The sequence below is a fragment of the Berghia stephanieae genome, chromosome 1 (assembly GCF_034508935.2).
Source record: "Berghia stephanieae isolate SIO BIC M18660-M18661 chromosome 1, UCSD_Bste_1.3, whole genome shotgun sequence".
Lineage (NCBI taxonomy): Eukaryota > Metazoa > Mollusca > Gastropoda > Nudibranchia > Aeolidiidae > Berghia > Berghia stephanieae.
Window position 1 is genome coordinate 90,100,433 of NC_088360.1, and position 8,786 is coordinate 90,109,218.

At 35.4% G+C, this 8,786-nt stretch overlaps 1 protein-coding gene across 6 annotated transcripts in view; it reads right to left on the minus strand.

Moving 5' to 3' along the window:
- The window catches only part of LOC144961097 (laminin subunit alpha-2-like), a 180,041-nt gene that overhangs the window by 145,349 nt on the left and 25,906 nt on the right, over window positions 1–8,786 (minus strand). The gene's annotated exons all lie outside the window — the stretch shown is intronic.

Genomic DNA, 8,786 nt, shown 5'->3' on the forward strand with positions numbered 1-8,786 from the left:
AGTGAAAAATCCATACATTAATGTCTATTAGTATTAGTCATAGACCCACATGATATCAGCACATCTAGCAAGATCAACATAACTTAAAAGATCTCATTTTCTTTCCTTGTTCTTATTTCGGAACAGCAAGATTGCGACAAAAATCGCTTGGTCCACGTGAGTGATCAAACTCCCACTGTGTGTGCCAGCAAATTTAGATTAGACGGTCTATCCTATTTTTAAAAAATGGTTTTCCTTTATTGATGTGCAAACTAGGTTAAAAGCTTGTGAGCTATCTTTGACGGTTATGTTTCATTCAATCACATTATTCAAAACGATGGATGTCGCACTTTTGCCATTCCGAAATAGAAGGAGGAAAAAAATGATTTATTTTAAGTTCATGTGGCTTTTCCTAAATTTGGTGATGTAATGTGGGTTGATGATCACTAATGAGCATAAATGTATGACTTTTCATTAGAAGATGATGAAAACCAGACGCAAATATCTATAATGGTTTTAAAATAGCAAGTCTTGGAAATAAGGGAAAGACTTGTGGACACCCTGTATTATATTTAAAAAGAAATAAGCAATGATGAAAGAAGGATGTTGAATTTTGCTGTAAGAATCAGCATGATTAGCTCATTGGGTCCGTCCTTACATCACTAATTTACAGCTGATTGTGTATGCTTTTGTAAGTATTTTAAAATGCAAGGAAAAGGGCGATTGGTTGAGAAACTATAATCCTTGTTCATCCAACAACGACTGATTTATTGAAGAAAGCAATAGATCTGGCGAAAGATAAACTCGATTTATTGTATCCTTCACGCTATAAAAACGGAAACCCTCCAAATTTTTATAGGAAAAAAGGCTCATTAGTACAATTTTCATCTTCAAAGAAACAAACGACTTTTCAAAGATTGCTTCAGTTTTATGCATTAAAGAAAAAACAACTATTAAATTCACTCTACTCAATCGAATTCTCATATTCATCGAAAATAAAGCTTGCTTTACGTTGTAACCAGCTTGTTATATTATAATATTATGCACTGATTAATTAAACAGCCCTTTTAGTTAGGCGTTTCTTTCAAGTGTTCGTTAATTTCGCTGAACATGAATCACTTTGAAGTTCAGTTTCCCTGGCGTAAGATTTACATTTCACATTGCAGGACACACACACGCTGGAACTTAATGAGTATTCATTATTCATCTCTTTAAATCCTTTTGTTTTTGCTTTGTCCTTAACTTTTGCTTTAAAAGAAAGAAAGAAAGAGAAGAAGAAGAGGAAGAAGAAGAAGAAGAAGAAGAAGAAGAAGAAGAAGAAGAAGAAGAGGAGGAAGAACGAGAATGAGGAGGAGGAGGAGGAGAGGAGGAGGAGGAGGAGGAGGAGGAGGAGGAGGAGGAGGAGGAGGAGGAGGAGAAAAAGTAGTAGTAGTAGTAGTAGTAGTAGAAGAAGAAGAAGAAGAAGAAGAAGAAGAAGAAGAAGTAATTAGGGCGAATAATTAGGTAGAGTGATAAATATATAGACAGATATACGGTCAGAGAGATAGATAATTGGATAGACTAATTGATCGATGATCAATTAATTAGGTCGGTAGATATATATATATATATATATATATATATATATATATATAATATATATATATATATAGATAGATAGATAGATAGATAGATAGATATAAAGAATGACGGTTTACACAGAAATGAGAGAGAGAGAGAGAGAGAGAGAGAGAGAGAGAGAAGAGGAGAGGGGGGGGGGGGGGGGGGGGGGTGAGGGCATTAAAACGATAATATTAATATTATTGTAGGGTTAATTTACGTGTCAGCGAAATTGACGGTTATAACAAAACAGGAAACAGAATGTTGGCGTATCTTTTTACTATGATCCGAAATTAAAATGATCGCCCTGGTTTGTTGTGTAAACAAAAGGGACGAATACCGTGTATACTTCATTGCAGGTTTGATAACCCAATTTGTTATGGGCTCAGTGTTGTAATGCAGATACTCTCAAACCAGCGCCAAATTATATTGTCCCTTACAACAATGTTAAATCAAGCCAATGATCGAGTTCGGTTATCAGACCTGTAAATAGTGCACGTCGAACGAATGCCATTGTAGAGCGTTCAAAGTATTAAATGTTTGTGTCTTACGATCCCACATGAATAATATATAAAAAATATAATAAAAATAAATTCCCTTTATTCATTCCATAGGGGAAATTTGTCTCTAGGGTCTGTTCCAAGGGAAGACTGGAATAACCTATGCGTCAGCCGCAGTGCAGCGCCGCAAGCTGAGCTAGGGCGTGGCGACTTGCACAAGGCCACACAGCCAGCGGGTGTTCAAACTCGGTACTTTTCGGGTAAATAGCGTCCAGCTCAGCCACGCTGTCCCATAAATAGAGGGTCTATATAAACTTAACAGTCTTGCTAATTAATTGTATGTATAATCAAAATTGTGTATAACACAGTCGCTTATTCAGGCAAAGATTGTTTTCCTTGCAAGGTTATATACCGTTTTAATAAAAGTTTTAACCATTAAGAGCGATTATGGTATGAACAATAAAACTTAACATAACAATCGATTTGCGGGGTTTGATTCTACATCAATCTGACATCATAACGTTTACATTTTCACAGCGATACAAATGAGCTCTGATCCGCATCGCCGTCAAAATTATGCTGAAAAGTGTTAAATCTACTATTATTACTATCTATCCAACAGCAACACTTAACATGAAATACAAGAGTATTCAGCTCAAATGAACACTTTCTCAAGCTTTAAAGAAAGTATGCAAGACAAGTTTCGTTTGTACAGTATACAAAATCAGTATTTAACCAGTTAACTATCGTACTCTGGAAAGACACGCATTCAAATTTGGTCAGATAACTCGCCCTTCAAATATCGCTCCATTTAAATCGACCGAAGTTTGAAGGACGAGTGTTCTAGTCAAATTTATCAATCGATCGATATTTGAAGGACACGTTTTCTGGCCACTTTTGAGATACGTGTCTTTCGAGAGTACGGCAGTTAACAGGTTAATAACAACCCATTTCAAAGGAATTTAATTCGCCATTTAAGGGTTAAAATTCTTGTTTTACGACACAAGTCGACAAGATGATAATATAAAATATAATATTTGCCCGGTCACCTGACCACGGGGACCACGGTATGAAACTATTAAATAGACCAGGGCTGCAAAGAAACGGTCAACACTCGACAAAATAGTAATAAGGGTCCAGTCCCTGGAATGGAAATCCCTCGGACATTCGTGTCACAGGCACAGAGGGGGTTCGGTTTAAGAGGCCAGTTTATATGGCTACAACGAGGGAATTAAGGTGACCATTTAGCATTTTCACGCCATCATTTGAAGATTTGACCGGATTATTCAAACTTCTCCATGCAACATTTATTGGCTGAGCCTTAAGGAGTTTTGTGTCCTTAACTCGGAAAAATGCATTTTTCCTCTATAGTTTGGCTGGAAAACTAACAGTTCAAATTATATCAATCGACTCAAAGGGTCCTCAATTTGACCAAAAAAACAAAACGTTTCACTGAAGTTTCAGCTTTTGAATCTTTTAACCAAGTGGAAGATCATTTAAATCGATTTATATTTAATTATACGTTTCATTGCCATAATGGAGGAAACGCGTTTTATCAGAGTGTGGTGGTTTAGTCTGTCTCTTTTGTTTAATCGTACAAACATGCCTGTAAAGCTGGTCGCTGTGACAATGGGTTCAAACTTCTTAACGTAAAATTTATAGGTTAGTCCATTGAAGTTTGTTTCTTTGATTTGCCATTTGGTGTCGTGTAAAAGACGATTGTTGTAAAAATGGGCTCAAACATCACCAGGTCTATTGCTTTAACAACTAAAACTAAAACCAGTAAAAATACATTTTTAAAAATATTTATTTACAAATACAGAAGTACAATAACAGGAGATAAAGAGGTTTCTCAAAGTGCATAGAATTGATTTGATATTTTGTTTTAATGACACATTAAAAGACATGATACGTGACTTGGCTACACTCTTCTCATTGTAAATCAAAAACCTTACTTCCTATCTAACTTTAACACACCGTTTCTGTTTGCCATACAAAGAACATAGCGGAACTGAACAAAAATAACTACTAAGACATCTGGAAGTTCAACTTGATAGAAATTATGATTTTGTGGTTTTGAAAATTGGAAGGGATTGGTTATAATGAAATTCTCACGACTGGTAAAAAAAAAAGAGATATGGAGGATAAAAAGAAAAAAGGAAAGAGAAATTGACGGAAGACAGGAAGAAGAAAGAAGACAGAAGACAGAAAACAAGACAGAAGAAAGAAGAAGAAGAAGAAGAAGAGAAGAAGAAGAAGAAAAGAAGAAAGAAGAAAGAAGAAGAAGAAGAAGAAGAAGAAGAAAGAAGAAGAAGAAGAAGAAGAAGAAGAAGAAGAAGAAGAAAGAAGAAGAAGAAGAAGAAGAAGAAGAAGAAAGAAGAAGAAGAAGAAGAAGAAGAAGAAGAAGAAGAAGAAGGAAGAAGAAGAAGGAAGAAGAAGAAGAAGAAGAAGAAGAAGAAGAAGAAGAAGAAGAAGAAGAAGAAGAAGAGAGAAGAAGAAGAAGAAGAAGAAGAAGAAGAAGAAGAAAGAAGAAGAGAAGAAAGAAGAAGAAGAAGAAGAAGAAGAAGAAGAAGAAGAAGAAGAAGAAGAAAAGAAGAAGAAGAAGGAAGAAGAAGAAGAAGAAGAAGAAGAAGAAGAGAAGAAGAAGAAGAAGAAGAAGAAGAAGAAGAAGAAGAAGAAGAAGAAGAGAAGAAGAAAGAAAGAAGAAGAAGAGAAGAAGAAGAAGAAGAAGAAAGAAGAAGAAGAAGAAGAAGAAGAAGAAGAAGAAGAAAAGAGAAGAAGAAGAAGGAGAGGAAGGAAGGAAGAGAAGGAGAGGAGAGGAGGAGGAGGAGAGAGGAGAGGAGAAGAAGAAGAAGAGAGAGAGAAGAAAGAAGAAGAAGAAGAAGAAGAAGAAGAAGAAGAAGAAGAAGAAGAAGAAGAAGAAGAAGAAGAAGAAGAAGAAGAAGAAGAAGAAGAAAGAAAGAAGAAGAAGAGAAAAGAAGAAGAGAAGGAAAAGAAGAAGAAGAAGAAGAAGACGAGACGAAGAAGAAGAAGAAGAGAAGAAAGAGAGAGAAGAAGAAGAAAGAAGAAGAAGAAGAAGAGAAGAAGAAGAAGAAGAAGAGAAGAAAGAAGAAGAAGAAGAAGAAAAGAAGAAGAGAAGAAGAAGAAGAGAAGGAGAAGAAGAAGAAGAAGAAGAGAACGATAAGAAGAAGAAAGAAGAAGGAGAAGAAGAAGAAGAGAAGAAGAAGAAGAAGAGAAGAAGAAGAAGAAAGAAGTAGTAGTAGTAGTAGTGTAGTAGTGTAGTATAGTAGTAGTAGTAGTAGTATTAGTTAGTAGTAGTAGTAGTAGTAGTAGTAGTAGTAGTAGTAGTAGAGTAGTAGTAGATAGTAGTAGAGATAGTAAGTATAGTATAGTATAGTAAGTATATAGTAGTAGTAGTAGTAGTAAGTAGTAGTAGTAGATAGTGAGAGTAGAGTAGTAGTAGTTAGTAGTAGTAGTAGTAGTAGTAAGTAGTAGTAGTAGTAGTAGTAGTAGTAAGAAGATAGTGAAGAAGTAGTAGTAGTAGTAGTAGTAGTAGTAGTAGTAGTAGTAGTAGTAGTAGAGTAGTAGTAGTAGTAGTAGTAGTAGTAGTATAGTAGTAGTAAGTAAGTAAGTAGTAAGTAAGTAATAAGAAGAAGTAGTAGAAAGTATAGAGAAGAGTAGTAAGTAGTAGTAGTAGTAGTAGTAGTAGTAGTAGTAGTAGTAGTAGTAGTAGTAGTAGTAGACAGTAGTTAGTAGTTAGTAGTAGTAGCAGTAGTAGTAGTAGTAGTAGTAGTAGTAGTAGTAGTAGTAGTAGTAGAGAAGAAGAAGAAGAAGAAGAAGAAGATAGAAGAAGATTTGGCTGGGCAAAAATGAATGCTAATCAAAACGATAATATTATATGAAGGTCTTCAGAGTAGACAAGCCATGCCCATCATGACTTAGTCATCAAAAAACATTAACATCTAACTAGAATGTAGAATCTCCTCCACTCGCTCTTCAATAACTCATTTATTTACTAGTTGACGAATCCTGACACTCCCATCAACCCATAATTCAACTGAATGACCCCCCACCCTACCCCCTCATCCTTTCTTAACTTTTTATCCTGCGCTACTTACTCATCCAGCTAATTGCGTTTTCCTTGAACTCCTCCAAAACGTACTCACACGTTGCTACCGCTTCTAACAAAATGCATTTTATTCCCATTTGGCCAGAATACTCTTAACTTTAAATATTACTCGATTAAACACCCCCCCCCCCCTTTCTCTGTCTAGTCAAAATGTATCAAATTGACAAAAAGGAGAGATTTGTCAATTTTAATAATTTTTGGATTCGAGGGGCATTTACATCAACCCATATCTTAAGTACAAGTTTTCTGGCTCCAATGAAAAGAAATGTGTTTTACAGAGTATGACTGAGTATAATCTCATTGGTTGCCGAGTCTGTCATTCCGGGGTTTCTATTTTAAACCCATGTCGTACGTATTTCAACTTCGAACCACAAATTAAGTCCCCATCCCTTTCGTGCTTTCCCACTTACCAAGTGCTAAAATTTTACTTGCATTATTCCCAACATTTCTTAATTTCCACCAGTAAATGGAACTAAATCGACGTCACTCGGCTCTTTGTTATTGTTTTTAGATAGCCATGTTAATGATTAGTTCTCACTAAATTCTATCAATCAGACTATAAACGTTTAAGATTACATATAGTTTTGTGAATTGGCGCGTAATATCCAGCTGGTGAATGTTGTGAATATTTTGCTTAAACGCATAGCATCATTACATTTTGCTCATCTCTTTAACCAGTAAATTTCCATAATCTGGAAAGACGCGTATTTAAAGCCTTCAAATATCGATCGATTTAAATGACCCTTGTCTTGGCAAAAACTCTCAAACCGAGGTGAGGTCCCATGTATGAGAGTTTTTAAGCAAGATGAGGTTTATTTAAATCGAACGATATTTGAAGGATGCGTTTTCTGGTCAAATCTTTGAATACGTGCATTTCCGGAGTACGGCAGGTATCAGTTAACTGTTGAAATAAAAAAAAATGGTGGCGGTCTTGTTGGGGATGGCGTCGGTGGAGGTAAAAGATGGGAAGGGCGGATGTAGTAGCATACCGAATAATTATTTTGTTATTTCAGTGCTTTACACTGAAGACATTTCATTCATGAGTATAAGTACATATGTAGTACTTTTTATCAACTCGACATTAATGCACCGTAAATAACCATTTTCTATAACGATAGGCCACTGGCAAAAATTACCTGCTCGAATACGACCGTTGGTTCCGGATACATCGTTTTGGTGTGCATGAGAACGGTGAAGCTTGTACTCTGTCGTACTTTAGAAAAACGCCTTTTTTCCATTTTGGATAGAAAAAAAATACCTTAAGTTTCGATCGTTTTAGAGAACCCCTAACTTATCAAAAAAGTCTCCAACCTGAGAATTCAATAAGAATCATTGTTCAGACCTCTTTGACGAGTTGAGGGTCATTCTAATCTTTCGATAATTGCAGCGAGCGTCTCTGCCAGGATCTTTGTAAAATTCTGTTTTGTCAGATTCCGACAGTGTTTTAATGAAATAAGGTGGATTAAGTTTGGGCGGAAATAATGTCACGGTGTAATTAGTTCTTCCGTACTTTGGAGGCATGTTGAAGTAAAGGGAGCTTTGAATCAGTTTTGAAACAAAATGTCTGAAATCCAATAAACAACCTCAAAACTTACTGAATTATTAAATGATGAGACTGATATGAAAGAGGTTCTGAATGAGTACCAACAATTAACGGTTCATTTCAGTTTTTAAAACAAAAAAGGTGAATTTTACGTTTAAAACCAAATGAAATCAAATCGTGAAATTCAAACGGCATTGACTATGACCAGTGAGAGGATGGAGACAATGACTGCAAACTTCTTTTGTTTTGTTTTGACATCGTGTCCTTGTTTAAAGAAGAATCCTGAGAAACTTATATGTAAAATAATGTTGACCCTATCAAAGAGTTTTTCAATAGAGGCCATTGGCCATTGAACAGACATAGAATATACAGTCTACCAGCAGCAACCACGAAACATGAAAATGTGGTGAGATTCTTCTTTTGTTTTGTTTTTCTGTTGTTTTTAACTGCTCAAGCCAAACGAAAGCGAGTGATTGCCAGCATGCCCCTGGCTCACACGATATGTAATACATTTAATGGTTACTCCAAAAATAAATATAATATATCATTAAAAATCTTTTAAAAAACATTTTAAAAATCTGTTTAAAAATCAAAACAAAAATATAAACAGACAATAAAAAAACAAAACTAAAAAGACACAAAAAAATAACAAACAGCAACAAAACAAAAACAAAAAACCCGCGCTTTCTTTATCACATGTATCCTTAGACACCCATCGACCCCTTAAAGATGAAAGGCGGGATAATAAATAAAATATATGTAGAAATAAGGCAAACAAAATTGTAGACTCAAACCATATGGCGATTCCGAACGCGAGAAAGGTCAATATGAGAGAGTGTGGGTCAGAAACATAGAACGGAAGTCCTTGCCAATATTATGTTTGGTAAGCACAGATCTTAACGGAATTCACATTGAGAAGAAAACACCGGAAAAGTAAGTAAAAAGCAAATCCACCGCCTCAATCTGATATTCTGCCATACCTAAACAAAACGATTTTTCAATTTAAAACCGACATTTGTTTATACAAAATTCAGTC